General features: G+C 40.1%; 1 protein-coding gene across 6 annotated transcripts in view; it reads left to right on the top strand.

The window, feature by feature from the left end:
- Positions 1-18,413, top strand: part of DACH1 (dachshund family transcription factor 1) — a 553,005-nt gene that overhangs the window by 517,029 nt on the left and 17,563 nt on the right. The window lies entirely within an intron of this gene.

The raw sequence follows: 18,413 nt of genomic DNA on the forward strand, positions 1-18,413 counted from the left end.
GCACATTGTAGAGAGCCCTCCCAACACATGGGGTGCACTTGGAACTCTAATAGTTCTTGTGCGACTGCAGGCACACTGTGGGAATAGGGGAGTTGTGAGCAGTTCATTGAAGCACACACTCTTAATTACTTGAGATGTTAGCTAGTAAGACAACATAGTTATGACTAATGTAAGTCCTATTAATTTCAATGCGACATTAGCTGTTCGTAGACATTGTGTTGTATTTGCATTCACTTGTCTGGGCACTCATGCATGTTTTTGTGTTAATGACAATACCTGCATGTATGCATGTATTTGTTTATTTCGGCCCAAGGCCAGCATAAATACAAAAAGAAAAAGAAACAACAACAGCAGTAAATACATATAACATTAATACCTTCAGATACCGTATACACAGCTAATTTCGTTCAAATAAAACCGGTTAATCTGAAGTGCACAACCCAGCATCTCGTGCCTCAATCACTCTAAACCGAATCTTGCTTGCTATGAAGAGAAATTTTGCTACCCTCCTGTAAGCATACTCTGACCTAGCAGTAAGCAGGAAAAAGACCTTGTCCCCATCAGAAGGGCAATTAGAATTGTAATGAGTTAGTAGTGGGGAGAGAAGCTTTCCCCTTAATTCAGTATAAAATCTGCACTTCAGCATCAGATGTTCCGTAGTCTCCACTTCACTGTTCTGGCAGGGGCATAATCTTTGATCGTAGGGCACCTTCCCCAAACGTCCTTCCAATACCGCCTGCATTCATTTTAAATGTGAACCTGGGTACAGGTTCCTCAAATGTATGGCACAGATCAGAAGTATACTGCTGTACCTGCATCCAGTATAACATGTGAATAACTGTACTTGCGTACAGATCTGTACCTGTGAAACAGAACAGCTTGGATGAGTGTTGAACATAACATATGAATAGGGTGCTAGTCTGAATACTGATCATTGACTTTATTAGACTTTCATTGACTCCCCAGGGCATCATAAAAGAGCTCTTCATCGCTGTGCTTCCTGAAATCCTTTATCTGGTGATGTCAAAGATTAAATCTGGTTGAATCAGATAAAAAGTACGTGTTTTAGAAAACACATGGACAAACCAGATCAACCCACCTATACGTAGATTCTCCCTAGTTCCCTTTCATCTCTTTCCTATCATCGTTCCAGTTCCTTCCCTCCACAAATCCTGAAGTATAAGGGGAAAGAGTATTCATTTTGAAATGAAAATCATTTAATAAGTAAATAAATCTTTAAAAATATGGATTATCAAGTTACAAAATGTGAATATATATTTTCACCAATTGACAAAGCTTGGATGATTAAAATGCCCTTCTGTGTTTTTGTGTGATATCCTCTGAATATTTGCCAAACACTTGCTGAATATTTTTAAATTGTATGTGACATTCTGTGGTAGAACAGCCTATGCTTACCAAGTTCTATCCAGTGAGAAAAATTCTGGACAGGTTGATATCTCCAGTCACTAGATATCTCTGAAGAGAATCTTCTCTGCCCTATCCCATAACTTACGTTTCACCTGTGCCAGCATAGAAGGCCTGGTAGGGAACTTCTGACAAATGTATCTGGCCATTTAGTCCCCACCCCTTCAGTGGCTCTGGAACCTTCCCTGGTGCTTCTCCAAATTTACCCTGGGCAGATCCAGTTCCTGGTAATCCCAAGGAGCTATAATAGCAGGCATTCTTACATTCATTTGCACTAATAAGCATTAATCCAAGCCAGTAATTTTTTTCAAGTGAGCAGAAATCATACATTCAATCAGGTCCCCACCCACCCACTCCCTGCCCCTGGGAACTTATTTTTTTAGTTGATTAGGTACATGAGAATATCAATAATCCAAAGGTAGTTGAAACAGACATTTACAACATCTCAACAAGAATAAAGTATGACTTAAATGCAGTCTTCTCAGACAAGCATAGTACCTTAAAATATTATGTAGTTCTTTCTGTTTATTGTTGGATTTTGGCACACCTTCCTCCTCTCTTTCTAGACAAACCTTGCTTCAAACTGTCTTGTTTCCTAGGGTATCTGATCTGAGAGAGCCTGTATTTACTTTTACAAAGGGATTGCCGCTCTTTTATCTCTCACCTGGCCTCAACTATTTTATGAATAGAAAAGTTCATTAATTTTTGATGTGCTTCTGAAGTCCTTCCTGTGTATATGACAGTCATCTCTCAGGAAGACCCAAAGGAATGACAAAAGGAAGAGGTATCTAGATATCAATTTGCACCTGACTTAGTCATGTTAGTCATAAAATCACCAGGTGTCAGCTAGTCTCTGATCATAAACAGTGTGCAAAATAAAGAATTACTAACAACAATGATGATTTCTCATATTACCTTTCACCTGTAGGATGAAAGGTATTTTACCACACACCTCATACTGTATTTGATTTCAATATTTAACTGTTATTCAGTTTGTAAAAACTGGCAATTTGTGAGATTTCATATTTGATACTTGTCAAATTTAGAACTATCAAAAGAACTGGACTGCCAGCCAGTCCAAAGCACTTGAATTTATTAGGGGAAATTTTACATTAGAGCCAGCATGGTGTAGTGGTTAAAGTGCTGGACTAGGACCGGGGAGACCCGAGTTCAAATCCCCATTCAGTCATGATACTTGCTGGGTGACTCTGGGCCAGTCACTTCTCTCTCAGCCTAGCCTACTTCACAGGGTTGTTGTGAAGAGAAACCTAAGTATGTAGTACACTGCTCTGGGCTCCTTGGAGGAAGAGCAGGATATAAAATGTAAAAATAAAATAAATAAGAAATTCAGAATTTGAATTCAGGTTCAAACTTTGGCACATGTTTACTTCAGCCTAGGCTGAATGCACGCACTATTGTCATTTAACACCCTGTAATCAGCATTTCAAATCTGTCATTTTGGATGATTGTTATGCTCCTGAAAGTGAGCACATAGGTGGGTCAATGCTGGAAATTGTGTTAGCTTAAGAAGCGGGGAGAGAGGAATTCATTTTACATTTTAACAGCTGACTTATTCTTGTTCACCTGTGCTTTTTGTTTTGCTTTTTTGGCTCTGGGAAACAGCTTTGCTAAACTCAATCTTTTAAAAAGTTTAGAAAAATACAGTATATGGCCTTGAAAATTTTTTTCTCATTTGTCTGTCGCTTTTCAGGTGATACCCAAATTGTCACTGGAAAACTATGCAGTAATTATGTACTTCATCTCACATACAGTATTTTCCCCCCTTAACCAAGAATAAACAGTGGAATTATACTGCAGTGCATAGAAACTAAACAATAATACATTTGTTTCCTGTCTTCTGGCACAGCACTCTGGTATTTTGGCAGCTTTTCAGGCCAAGCTAATCAATTAAGGACAACTTTGATTAAGTTAAACAAAAGGTGGTATTGATTGTTGGCAGTAACCTATAAATAGGCTATTGTTTCATAGTGTTCATAGGTCATTGTTAGCTACACCTTTAAACTAGACAGTCATTCTATTTATCACCTAGGAAAGCAAAGCCGGGGGCAAAGTTAAAGCACACTAACTTAAGCATTTCATTTTCTTAGAAAGGCTTCCCTTTCAGAATTGCAGATAAAAATGCTTCACAATTAACTGAAATGGCTAAATTTGCATCTTGTTTTATAACCTTGCATTTTGAAAGGAGCATGAGATCAGATATCTTCTTATTGCCCTTCTTGTGAGATAAATGATTAATCAATTGAAAGCTCTTTTCAAATGCAACATTCTAGGAATTTTAAAAGAACCGATGTGCAAAATAAATAGTGAAGCATGAACACACTCAAGTGGGTTGTTGAGGAAATGAGAATGTTGAACAAATTATGGTTTTCCCAGTGAAATACACAATAGTCACTATTTACCTGTAGGTTTGTCTTATACCTTTTCTGCTTTCAGGCACTCATTTCAATAAGAGGGTAGGCTTGGAGGCTGGATATTATGCACATTAATCATTAGTGTCTCTGGCCATGTGGGATATCCTATTTGGCTCACTTTAACATCTTGCGACTCTCACACCACCTGCTAAGCTCCTCAGCATTCTGATACCAGGTCATTTTGAGCCTTCCATTTAAATACCCCAAATTCCATTTATTCTGCATTTGTTTTCTTGCATAGTACAAAGCAAACATTCATTCTGAGAATTCTTGCAGCTTTGCCATGTCTAAAATGCAGAAATGCACTTTCTAAATGCTTTCTTTAAAGAAATTGTATTGGAAAATTGTTTGAGCAGCGTTCTACCTCCTATTAATGTTCAACCACAACTTTATGTATTTCTTGCCCTTGTCATGTGGGATCAGAAGTGATCTTTAGCGGCTCTACCACAAAGCTTTAGTTGTGGCACCACTTCTCAGTATGGTAGAGGGTTCAGTCAAAATACTTAGTTGTTCTTTCCCATCACCAACACATTGTGATAACACACAATATTCAGTCAGAACTGTACATGAGAACCCCATTATTTGCAGGGGTTCCATTCCAGTGGGGGGGGGCTGGATAGCAAATCCATGGATAATGGAACATTAGGGCTATGGGAATCAGGGAGTTAGGTTCCCGAACTCTCCCAATTGCCCCCCAAATCAGTAAATAGGCCAAATAAAGTCCCCTACCATGCTCCGGAGTCACCCATGAGTGAAAACGACACCGAAAATCAGCCAAACATTGCAGTCCCCACATCTTTTAAAATAAATGAGCCATAAAATGGCTCCTGAACACATGGATACAGGAGTTTAACTCTCCTCCCCCATTTCCCCCCACCTATACCAAGTTCGGGTGTCTATTATACAGCCACGAATATTGCAAAACTGCGGATGCTCCTGTAGTGTGGTTTGGTAGTCTATATTTAGGGGCACTGGATATGTGGAGATTTCATTATACTCCTCAAGTTTCCTGCATCTTAAAAACTGGCTGGCATGCAGACTAACAAAGCATCGCTGTTTCTGTGCACAGCCGCTGGTGTGTGTGATTTTCATTGATTTTCCCTTCCCTGGAAGCACTTTGCAAACTAGATTCTGAGGTCCCGTTCCTCCAGTTGTGCAGAACTGCAGAGCGATTCTGGGGGAAGGAGAGACCAGTGAAAATGACCTCCCCTGCACAAACAGCAGAGCTATGTTAGTCTTCAGTGCAGGTGCTTCATTAATCTCCATGTTAGCCAACATTTCTTTTGTATTTTCTGAAGCTATGAGTGTGTCTGTGTAACATTTATGGTAGTCTCATTTGACACACCAACTGATTTACATAGGCTATAGGAATCATCAGAGGCAGAGCTATAGAAGGATACATACCAAAGTGGGATGTCTTGAGTTCTTTAGGCAAACTAGGAGGAAGATACCAATACAATAACTGGGTGCTCTTTCTAATAATAATAATAATAATAATAATAATAATAATAATAATAATAATATAATTAATAAAAAATAAAAAATAAATAAAAAAACAACTTTATTTGTTAGCTGCCCCATAACAAATTGTTCTCTGGATGGCACACAGCACAAATGGCACACAGCACAACAGTCCAAGGTGGGGCGGGGGGACGACAATACAAAATACAATACAAAGCAACTTAAAAACTCTTTTATAATAAGTTAAAATCAAAATTAAAAACCAAAATTTAAAAGACCCGAGTGAACAAAAAGGCCTTCACCTGGCATCTAAAAGAACAAAGTGATGAAGCCAGGTGAACTTCACTGGGAGGCTATGCCATAAACGGGGTACAACCATCAAAAAGGCCCTCTCCCTGGTAGCCAACCACCTCACCTTGTTTGGCAGGGGCACCCGGAGGAGAGTCTCTGAAGAAGATCTTAAGGTCCAGCTTGGGGCATATGGGGAAAGGCGCTCTCTCAGGTAACCCAGTCCCAAGCCATTTAGGGCTTTAAAAGTTAAAACGAGCACTTTGAACTGAGCCCGGAAACGGACTGGGAGCCAGTGCAGCTAATGAAGCACAGATGTAATATGCTCAGAATGTCCAGTCCCAGTCCCAAGGCAATACAGCTGCCTAGGAACAGGTAAGGCTTGGGTTGTAAGCAAGGAGATTCACAATTTGAATATCTGAAAGAGATTGGGCGGGGTGGGGGGACTTCAAGGAATTTCCTAACCTCTGTAGGTGATTGCTGGAGCATTAGCTGAGGAACTCATCACAATACTGACTCATAAATCTCCTAGGCTCTGTCTTAAAGCTAATTGCATTTGTTTCCTCTGTTCTGCTCATTGGGGCACTCCTTTTAAAACCAAAAAACAAAACACCTTCCCTGATTATTAGGAAGTATTATCTACTTCCTAATCTGAATATATTTCTGCCTAGTTAATCCCCCCCTTCACTGTTTATTATGTGCAGATTGTGTCTATTATAGATTAATTCATTAATTATAATTTTCTTGTTTAACAAAACAAGAAGCAGAACCACTTAAATTTTCTGTTTGCTGCTTCTATTTATAGTAATATTTGTTCCACACTTTATGCCAAAATCTGCCAGAGAACTTGTGTCACATCCAGACCATTGAATCTGAATCAGAGTCTGCCAAGGCACTCTAGGTATGCCTATATTGTTTGCTGTTTCTATTTATAGTAATGGTATTCTATTTATAGTAAAAGATATAAATAGTACTATACTATAGGATATATACTATACTATAGTAAAGTAATAGTATTCTATTTATATTAAAGAATCCTGCTAAATCAGGGTCCTTGAATTTGGAGATGGATCAGGAGAATGCTGAATTGCTCTGGAACTGGAGCAGGCATTGCTGCGTAAATGTCACTAAGTCAGGGAATCCTTTCTCATGATCCCATGAGAGGACTTGAGGGCAGGTGGTGGGGAAGGCTGCAGGAGCTTACCTCCCCCGCAGACGATCCTGTTGCTGCCTCTGGCAACGCGGGGTTGCAGGGGTCAGGATGCTTCACCCTAGCCCCCAGAAATCCCACAATGTACCATGTGAGTGCACTGTGCATTGTGGGGGTCCTCCCATGCCAGCCGGGATCCCCACAGTATCTCAGTGCTGGCTGCAAACAGCCAGAGCTGACACACAAGCATTTCGATGCAGCTAAGGGCATAAGCACACCCTTAACCTTGGCTAACTGGTGGGCTTCTTTGACAGGTTTGCCACTGAGGCACTGCCGGGATCCACACAGATCCTGGTGGTTCTTGCACACAGCCTTAGGGATGTGCATGGAACTGGCTCAGAGGCCCTTTATGGGCCTCCGAACAGGTTTCAAAAGATTGATGCTTTGGCCGGTTTGAAGGTGGGGGGGATAACTTTAAGGACTGGGGAGGGTGCTCTTACCTCCCCCCCACCGCATTTCCCCCACTGGTGCTGTTCATAAAAACAGTCCCGCCAGGGCAGCAGTGTACCTGCTTGCTACGCCGGTATGTCGCGGACCGGAAGTGGCCGCTGTGTGTGCACATGCACTGTGGCTACATCCAGCCATATCCGGTCCACAGTGTGGACCGGGGCAGCAAGGAGAGATTTTTGAGAACGGCTTGATAATTTTTGAGAACAGCGCTGGTGAGGGAAACGAGCACCCTCCCCAGTTCTTAAAGTTATCCCCACCACCACCTTTGAGCCGGCAGTCACCGATTTCGTGTACATCCCTACGCAGTTTAGCCCAGGCTGGGCATTCCTAGCCCAGGTTAGGCTGCGTGTGAGAAAAGCCTCAGGGTTTAACAGCCTAACTTATTGGTTTATTTCTAAGCAGAGCATTGTCTAGCTTTTCCACCATTTGCTAGAAAAGAAAATATTCAAGTACTCTGGCCATAAGCATTAATATATGAAGCAGCAGAAAATTCACTTTCTGGTGTGTTTGTCTATTTTAAGTCTCAATAAGGATAAAAGTTTATGCTGTCAAATATAAAAGAAGTCATTAGGGATACTTTTGATAGGATAATGCTACTTCTACTACTGCTTAAGCAACAGTATAAACACATTATGCATTACTGCCTGCTACAAGCCATAAAATTTGATTTAAATAAACAGTGCTGAAATCTAAGGGGTGTGTGTGTAAGAAAGAGCAAGAGAGATCCGTTGCATTTCACTCCTTATATATTTGGAGTCATAAAAACTGGAGCTGAATTGTGCGGAAACTGGATGGTAGGATCAGATCTGGTGAAAGCTTTTTGAAAACTTACAAAATCAAAATCAAAACAAACATTATGAATGTAGGATTTTTAAAGGCAACCCCCCCACACACACTTTCATGCATTATTCTGGCCCCTGTGGCTAGGGACAGAATGCAGACATGCCACAATAATGTTTTTGGTTTGGGGATTTTTTTTTTAATTTCTACTGTTCAAACCATATTAATGAGAACATCATTTTGGAGAACTAATTATTTCTATTTGTCTTGTGTCACACTTTCTAATTCCCCTATATTAGCACAGCCAAAGCAAATTAATTGCTTTTTCAGCAGTTGAACCTTGTCCAAGAATGAGCTCACATTCTCTTCCAGTTTCCCAGTTTCTCAAAGTGCATTGTGTCAAAAAATTTTCTTGATACTGAACATAGCCCAGAGAGTAACTGTACGGATTCTAGCTGCTGCTCACTTGATGAAATTTATAAGTTTAAGTGACCCACCAGGAAAGATAAAGTTCTAAGCTGCAAGATTATACATCAGAACAGTTAAAGTGAAATTAAAATTAAATGAATGAATCTCACTGAAGCAAAAAAAGCAGTAATTAATGGTTCCCTTAATTGTCTTCATAAAATATTTGCATGGGTCTAATTTGCATAATTTGCATGTATTAATTAATCTTTCAAAGGAATTTTGTGCTGAGAGAAGCCAAAAAATCTCTTTGTTTTATTTAACATCTAATGAAATATTTATCTTCTTTAATGAACTTCTCATCTTCATTAAAATAAAAGTTGCACAAGTTTGTATGTTTTAAATGTTTTTATAATTGAAGTGTTAAAAAAATCTCTTTAGGCTCACAACGTCTGAAAAAGAAAAAACAACAATCAAACACATTATTGTATTTTTCTGAGTCATTTGAGTAACAACATCATTTTAAAAGTAATGGTGCACGATCCTGTTTCCAAAGAAATGAACGCCACCTAAACAATTATATACTCAGTAAGGCTGTTCTCACGAGCAGCTGAACCCAGGCTAGGTCAGCCCAGCCTGGGTTAGGCTTCATGTGTGCAGCGCTGTGATCTGCGTGGATCCCAGCGTTGCCTGCCCACCTAGCCCCACTTTGAATCCTGGCCTTTAGCTGAGGTTAAGGGAGGCCGCATACCCTTAACCCTGGCACCGAGATCGTGTGTGTCCTCGGGCTGCTTGAGAGCCTGTCTATCTAGAGCACCCATCACATGGGGGTATCCCCCCAATGCACCGCGCTTGTTGCGCAGTGCATTGTGGGATTGGTGGAGGCCAAGACACATCATCCCAGCCCCTGGAGATCCATGCTGGGTGCAGCAGCATGGATTGTATGGGAGCACAGTCCACACTTCCCACCAATGCTGAGGAATCATCTGGGGGGTAAGTTAAGTTCAGCACAGCCTTTCACCCGCCCGCCCGCCCTCCCCGCCTCCCGGTTGTGTGAATACTGTTATTATTTTCTGTAATTTCTGCTGCTCTGTCAAAGGTTGCCGTTAATTCTAAACTATCGTCTGCTGTTTTGAGTTTATATATAAACACATTATCATTTTGTCTAAAAATTCAGTTCTAATCTAATTCAATTACAGTGGCAGATACACCTAAGGATCCTCATTACACACACAGAGAGAAAGCTGCATATATGTAATGGACTAACATGGAAAAAACATGTTTAAACCTTATATCTGCAGAGAAAGGTCATAATCAAGTGTAGTAAAAGCATTTCATTTGAGGTAATAACACCATCCTGTATGGAAGAGAATTCAAAAGATGAGACCATGCAGAGTATAGAAATGAATATTGAAGCTGCAGTGTTAAAGTTAGAACGAGAAAGCATTAGGAGATAAAATGTGATGAAGTGCTTTGTAGAAAGCAATTTCTATAAAAGTTATGGATCTAAAAGGACAGTGATTAGTCTTTCAGAGGCAAAGGTTAAGGCTATTACTTGAGAAGGCGACCACCTATATCCCAAGGTAATGTATCAAGTAGTTAATATTGTAGCAGATAGTAATGGGAGAAAGCAAAGGGATGGTTACAATGCAAGATTGCTGCTATATGAAATTTAACATGTACATAATAAGATTTATGAACTGGAGATTCATTTTTCAAGGATAAGTACAACACTATTAGAACAATAAACACATACTTGAACTAAGCGAATGGTTGTGGATTCAGAGGCGAATGAAAGCTAGTTTATTCAGTAGATGTGCACAATAAGATTTGCACACTGTATGGAAATGTCCTACACACCCCTAATGGCTGAAACTCTTGGTCAGGGAGTTTGAAAACCTCAACTGAGTAGAAGAGTATTTAAAATGGATGTGTTGCTTTTGAATAGACAACTTGCTGCATGGCATAAAAGTAGAGCCTGTGTAGGAATGTAGAGAGAGAGAACCACTTATAAGAGAGATTTAAATGGCTCGTTGGATCATAGAATGCTATTCACAAAGAGCTTCTCCTTCTTCCTTTTCCTATGATGCATGCACTTAGCTGTATACGAGACAATATACTTGGAGAATTATATAGAATACTATTACCGTCCAGGCCTGATTTATATACTAAATATGCTCATTAGCTAGTATACAAAATTAGGTCTGGCTCATAGTGTCACCAAGTGACCAAGTTCTTTTATATTAGTGACCATGTATGATCTGGGCGCATGGAAGAAAGGAGATCAAAACATTCCTCAAAGATTAAATGGGCTTTATTGAGTATAAAAGACTAACAACATAATCTAGCAAAGCAGAAAGCAGAACACTCTATCAATATCAGCAACAGTATTTCCTAGCCAGCACCAATATTCCATGTGTTCCTAACTACCATATGTGTGTGCATTTAAATCTTCCTAGATCCTAATATAATTCAGATACAGATGGAAAAGGGGAAAAGGAAAGCTGAGGGCTGGCATGGTTTGGGGAGATTAGTAGAGGAAAAAAGGCGGGGGGAGGAGAAGGAGGCAGGAGAAGGATGGAGGGACCCAAGGCTTGTAATGGAGCAGCATATTACCAGGATCAGAGAGATTTGAGAGCGGTAAATCTCTTCAGCTTGAAGGAAGCCTCTGGCTGGAGACAGGAGTTGTTGCAGTGCTCAAATCACAGCTGAGAGTCAGAGCACCATGGCTGGGGGAAAGTCTTGACTTCTCACTGCGCAGTAGAAGTCACAGACAGTTCCTGTCCATGGACAGAGTTCCTGCCTCTAGCCCCGTGGCTTAGCAGCAAACTCTGGCATTGCTGTGAGCAAATCTTGCCCGTAGGCATAAGTCTGCTAAACTCTCTGTCTAGTAGCCTCCTTCTTTATGGTGCATTCTCCTTTGATCTTTCAGATCTCATAGGACCTATTCAAATCTCATCCTTTCCTGGGTCCCCCAGAAAGGTGACAACTTGCTGTTACCTTCTGGACAATGTCTTTTTTAATTATTCAGGATATTGGCCAGTCCAGAGAGATCTCAATCTCATCTTCTGTAAACTGTGCGCTCAGAAGGGAGGGGGAACATTGCCCAAAGCAAATCTGCATCTCAGAGCTGCAAATTGCATCTTCCCCCAAAAGGTGTTAAAAGTCAGGAGTTAGTGAGAGAATTAGTTGTGAGACAGCAATTCCATTATTTCTTGTGTACCTCTATCTAGTGTGTAATTATAACAAGAGAATATTTAAAGTAACATGGCTAGGGCAGAAGCATCAGTGAGGTAACAATTAAAGTCTACAGGCGGATCTCTGTATGCATTATCTATGTTGAATTTCTATGGAGAGCAATAGAGTTAATCGTTGGCAAGGATTAACACTGGCTTCTTGCAACAGGAGGGGAGATCAGCCCCTGGCAGACTTTTCCACAGACATTGTGAGTCACATTTTAGCATATTGATTAGCTCAGGCCTAGCCCTTTTGTGTTTCCTTGCATATCCATTTTTACAATACAATGCTGGATTGCCTCCTCCCTTCACAGAGCAGGGAGAGTTCAGGAGTTAATTCATTTCTTAATATAAAATGAAATCAGACACAGGCCTATATTTCACATACTTCTGAGTTGGTACCTCTGGTTCTGATATGTTTATGGACCGTCCACAACAATACCTACATAGTTGTGGGTTTTTTTGGTAAAAGTAAGAAAAACTATAACATAGAAATAAGCACAGTAGTCACTATACACAAACAGCTACAAATATATGCAATGACCAGATATCTGGACCATAGATCTGGCCAAATTAACATGTACTCAAAAGCAGATTACAGAAGCTATTATCTAGGGATGTGTGAATTGATTTGGGTACAAATTGATTTGTACTTGAATCTAGCTGATTTGGGAGATTTGGAGACAGAACAAATAGCCCCTGTGGTCCATTGGCTAGATTTGGGTACAAATCGAATCACGCCAAATTCAACTTGAATGATTCATCGATTCAGATTCCTCCTATTAATTTGCCCAGATTCCCAGATTTCATTTTTTTAAAAAGCTAAGCTCTAGCCCTTGTAGAAGTGAAGCTATGGAGCAACATTTGTGGTCACTATTTTTCAAGCTTAGCTTGATTTATTTGTTTGCTTGTTTATTAAAAATGAAAGCTGGGGATCCATGTTAGGGTTAGGATAGGGCGACTTTGAATCCCCAGTATTTCCTATGGTGGAAATATACAAAATCAGTAAAAACTAAAAAAAAAAAAAATCATTGAAAATCAACCAATTGCTGCACTGCCTTGATATTTGGATGGTAGGTAGCACCCATGGGGATCTACCCACCACCCAAATCTGGTACCCCTAAGGCCTTTATAAATGGTCCAAATTGATCCAAATCTGAATTGAATCAAATCCAAATCGAATTGGGTGATTTGGTGGGACAGATTCAAACTCAAAACAAATCAGGGGTGATTTGATTCGGTCACAAATCAAATTTGAAAAATTGATTCATGCACATCCCTAGCTAGCTGTACGTGGGCCCATTATGTATATTTGCTATTTGAAACATCCATGTAAATCACCAAGTTGAATCAGTTCTTAAGAGACTGCTATATGAAGCTAGCAGGAGAAACAATCTAATCAGCAGTTAGGTGAATCATAAGTCTATTTCTAACTTTGTGCAATATAGGAAGCTGCATTATACCAAGTCTCAACACTGGTCCATCTAGTTCAGTTTTTTTACTACACTGACTGGTAGTGGCTCTCCAAGGTTTCTGGCAGCACTACCTGGAAACAACAGGGATTGAACTTGGGTCTTTCTGCATGCAAAGAAGATGCTCTGTCACTGAGCTACGGCTCCTGGCTTTATACTGCAGTTGGAGACAGGCTGATCAATAGCTTGAAGATATGTATTACCTTTGACTTATATTGATCTTTATGATTCAGCTTGAATGTTATGACAAAGTGGAGAAGGCAGAAGTAAGCCCCGCCGCAAAATTGTAAAATGGAATGTATGTATCAAATCTGCAGTATAGAAGCCCCAAGCAGCTTCCAAGGCTGAAGAGAAGGCACTCTTTCTTCCCTACTTCAGTATATGATTTGAACCAGTTCTTAGTGGGATTTTTCCTTGATAGTCAATATTCTTGATTGTGCTGTTTGTGTTATTGAAGCTGTACTGTTTTGTCTGACTGAGTTGTGGAGCAGCAAGTCTAATATAGCAGGATAAGGACCGTTGTGGAAACACATATAGCATTTGAAACACAACGGAATCAACAACGATTTTTGAAGTCTGCATTCCCAATTGGTATACTATTAAAGGTTGACAGTGTTGCACCCAACAATGCAACTGCACACCCGACCAGTGTGCACACTGAATAAATATTAATTTAATCTATATTAAAGCTGTGGAATCTCTTCCTGCACAGGGAGAATTGGAGCAATTGATATGTTATAACGAAACACCCTTAAATGACATTTCTTGCAGTGCTACTGAGTGGCCTAACTAAGAATAATGTAAAAGTTGAGCTAAAGCATGTGAACTCCTTGGCCTGCTCCACACAATTGTTCAAATGTAGGTATCATATTGGTACTGACATTAGCATGATTGTGTGAACCCATGACAAGGCAGGAATCTCAAATTAATCCTGGGCCATAAACCACCTTGGCTGTGCGGATGTGCAGCAGTGCTGAGTTCAAGACTACTGCTATGCTATTGTGTGGGCAGGGGGACAGGTGATTTTTGCTGATCTGTCCCTGAAGGTCACATTTTCATGACACACAATGGCTTCAGGGGAAATAAACAAATATTGGTTCTTCCCCGGCTTGTGGAAGAGGGTGCAGTTCTGCTGTACCCTCACAGTGCTAGTCTGGATGTCAGACAGTGTGTGAAAAAATGCACAGCCACAAATTTACATAGGTTTCCGCTTGCTGCTATCAAATCTTCTGCAACTAGCCTGCTAGCCTATCATTGGTGTCTAAGAGTCAAACTGAATCATGATGTTTCATGAACAAGAACCGAATCTGCACCTTTATTTGAAAGTTCTTAGCTGAACGAACATGAGATTATATATATAATGTTGAATTGGGCGGGAAGATAGTATACTCATGGGCCCAACCAGAATGAATCATGTTCGTGTGAAGTGAATATTTGAAATTTTTCCCCCCTACACATTTTGGGTTCATCTTGTTTTCTGTACTTTTTGTAAATGGCAGGGAAGTAACAGGCACCACAGATGTCTGCTGCTTTAAGGGTTAATGTAATTAAATAGTGCAAATTAATATTTTTTAACAAATTTAACATTGAGTGTTCTAATTATTTTGATTTCATATATACGTTGTGGCTAACACTGCAGAATGACTCCTCATTAAGATTTCCTATGGAAACTGGAAATAGACCAGTCCCAGGGTGTGCTGAACTCAACCCAAGCTTTTATTGTAGTCTTGCATTCATTTGCAGAAGTTACATGTCTGTATAAATTTTTAGTAGCTGCACTTTCCCACATATGCTGCCCTATATGTGCTAAACCAACTGAAATTGTCCAAAACCCATAATAAAGTAGATGGAATTATGAGTCATAATAAATTATAGGAGCATTTAATTCAGGGACAGGCAGAAGGTGGAGCCAACTGGTCAAGACTAGGATAATTTGCAGTAAATCTATAAGAATTTTTGACTCCTAGTAGCAAAAGCAAAAATATTTTCCCCACCCCTACTCTGCCAAGGCAGAATCCTTCTATATTCAGGTTTAGAGTGAAACTTCACATGATATTTAAAGCATTGTTTGTCCTGATAGGCTGGATTGGTCCCTACAGTTCAGGATCACGAGGCAGAGGGCTTAAATTGTGCTCCTTACCCCAGAAAAAGTTCCCAGTTGGCACCAATGGGACAATTTTTCTAGGTAAATAGCAGCTAGATTGGTCCCCATTCTTGGGGGTTAGGGTTAAAATCTCAGTGCCCCTACCCCACAATCCTGATTCCAGGGAGGGGCAATTTGGCTGGTATTAACAAAAGAAAAACTAAGAGGGCACTCACACAATCACAAACTGTTCTACCCACATTTGGGAGCTGTGTGTGCTCCCATTTTTGGTTGTGTTAGACGCAAGCTAGGAGGAAAAGCTACCCAAGTTCCACACAATCACTTCTACCCAGGGTTTTCTCCTACCTTGTTTCCACATAACTGGAAATAGGAAGCACACACAGCTCCCAAACCCAGGTAGAACACATTAATTTTGTGAGTGACCTCCAAGTCTGTCATGTAAACTTCTTAAATGTCACATTTAGTTTGTCCTTACAAATGTATGGCTCATTGGTAGGGAACTGGATCTAACCCCGGAGCCACCATTTTGTGTTGGTTCTACCTGCAGAGGCGTAACTATGGGGGGGCAGGGGGGGCACGTGCCCCGGGCGCCATCTTTTTTGGTCACATGGGGGGCGCCGCCATGACAAAAAAAAATCTAAATTTTTTAAAAAAATTTTTGTTAATACAAATGTTTCCTGCTCAGTGCAGCAGCGCTGCAGCAGTGAAGGGAGCACGTCGGCGCCCCCTCCCCCACGAGCAGTCCCTTCTACGCCCCCCGCCCCCCCCATTGCTTTGCTGGCGCCTGGCGGCCAGTCAGTGGCCTGGCTTGGCGGCAGCGGCAGGCGCTTGTGAGGAAAAACCTAAGTATAATGCAGTATGTTGGGGGCGCGGGGGGCGCCATTTCAATGCTTGCCCCGGGCGCCATTTTCCCTAGTTACGCCTCTGTCTACCTGGGCTACTATTTTCAACCTTGTTCCTATGGGTTGATCCCAGGTTTGAAGTAAAAAACAAAATAGATCCTGTAAGATTGACATTTGCCTGTAGCTACACGGCTGCCTTACTAGCTGTCTTGCCTGTAGGAGGCAGAACTCCTGTTGTCTTAGAAATGGAGACATGTTCCCTTCCCTCCCCACCAACATGCAGCATGTCTTGTGGGAGGGGATGTTGTTTATTTCAAACTATTTCTTTTTGTGTAAACTGCCATGAGACACCTGGTTTTGGTGGTATAAAATGTAATAAATAAATAAATAAATGCAGAAAGCAAATGATTTGGAAAATAAATGCATGCCAATAGAAGGTGAAAGGAACTGCACTCTGAATGTGTGTACATTCACACATTTTCTGAGCCAAATGTCTCCCCCTACCTATATTATCTTATAAATCGTGAGAGGGAATGCTCCTTTGCAGTTCACGGTACTGTGGAGAGAATCAGGTGTACTTTCCATTGAAAGCAATGCAGTGCAAATAGAGTACATCTGGCTTTGGATGTGCAACTGATTTACCTTTATAGAAATTGGATTTTTGTGTGTGGGGGGGTGTCTTCTGTGGTAATTAATAAATGGCAAGCCAAGTGGTGACATATGATTATTCCATTTGCATTACAAACTCTAGTGACAGATTTTCAAAAAGGATTGCAGACAGTAAACTATGATCACAACACAAGCCATAATTTATTGTGGACAGATTGGTCCACATTACTGTGTATATAATGTAGAATATAAATCTCATTGTAAAATATAATAGAAAATGGACTCTGTAGATACTAACTATGTATCCTTATGACTTTTGTTTGTCTGGTGATCTATCTATCTATCTATCTATCTATCTATCTATCTATCTATCTATCAAATTTGTTCTGTCAGTTCTCATAGTTCTTAAAATGGCTTGAATCATCTTAACACTTATTTGCCTATAACTTTGGCAAACATACACATTTATACACAGATTTTTCCTCTTTGGTATCAGTTTAGGCATACAAACTATGAGAATGATACTCATATTTACACACTACCCATTTCAAATTAATTGATGAATGCTTTCTCTCTAAGACATTTGTTTCACTGAAATATATAATTTTAAAGTTACTAGCAGGATTTAGACTATTTTAGACTTGCCCTTTGAATAGAAGAGCCACATTCTTTATAGCAACTGTGTTTGAAAAGTTCTCTCTGGTTTCTGAAGCATTTGTTGTGAGCCAAAGAAGAACCACTCAAAGCCTATGTCCCTGCCTTTCCCCAGGCATGCGGAACTAGTAGGACGGTCTATGGATCCTTGCCATTATAGTGTTGTAATTGCTGTAAGATGTAGCTGTATTCTGTATTAGTTAGTTTATTACTACTTGTTAGCTGCCTTGTGCTGCAATTGCATGAAATAAATATTAGTGCCTGGATGGGAAATTACTGGGAACCAGTGTTCTCTCTAATTTTTTTTCATCCGTGTGCAGAGTGAGTTTTGTTCTGGGTGGCAGTATCTAGGCAGTGTGTGTGCACATATATTCAGAGTGGGACCTTCCTGATTCAATCTGAACAATTTTTAAATCTAAAATTAAGTGAGTGGACATCAAAAAATGTGAGTGAGTGAGTGGACATCAAAAACACACCTTAGAGGAAACACTGTTTGGAGTCCCATGTAAGTCACTCTGAGCTTTATGAACAAAACTTGAAGTGAACAAAGAAAATTAATGGAAAGAAAATTAAAATTAATTTAATTAATTAATTAATTAATTAATTAAGGATGAGGAAGGCATCAGGTGTGTCTTATTATTAATCTGACTAAAACTCTTGTCCTCGCTGCTTTGAGTAGTCTACTAACTACTACTACTACTTTGAGTAGCCTACTAAGAGTAGTCTTGTCCTCGCTGTCTTTGAGTAGTCTACTAACATCAAAATCAGTCCTCTTCTTTCTAAGCACTTACATCTTTTGAACTGAGCCATAAATCTTTTCCTGTACATTGCCATTGTAGAGCAAATGTTGCCTTTTGCACCTTGGGTGAGAAACATATCTGTTTTATCCAGGAATATGACTATATGACTATATGACTAATGAAGCCAGTTCATATGGAACAGATCATATCAATATGGATTGATTTGGGGATGCAAAATTAGTTGAGCTCAGTGATATACAGAAGAGCACAACCTCATTATAATTAGCAATTACTTCATAAGCAAA

This window comes from Hemicordylus capensis, chromosome 3 (assembly GCF_027244095.1).
Source record: "Hemicordylus capensis ecotype Gifberg chromosome 3, rHemCap1.1.pri, whole genome shotgun sequence".
Classification (NCBI taxonomy): Eukaryota; Metazoa; Chordata; class Lepidosauria; order Squamata; family Cordylidae; genus Hemicordylus; species Hemicordylus capensis.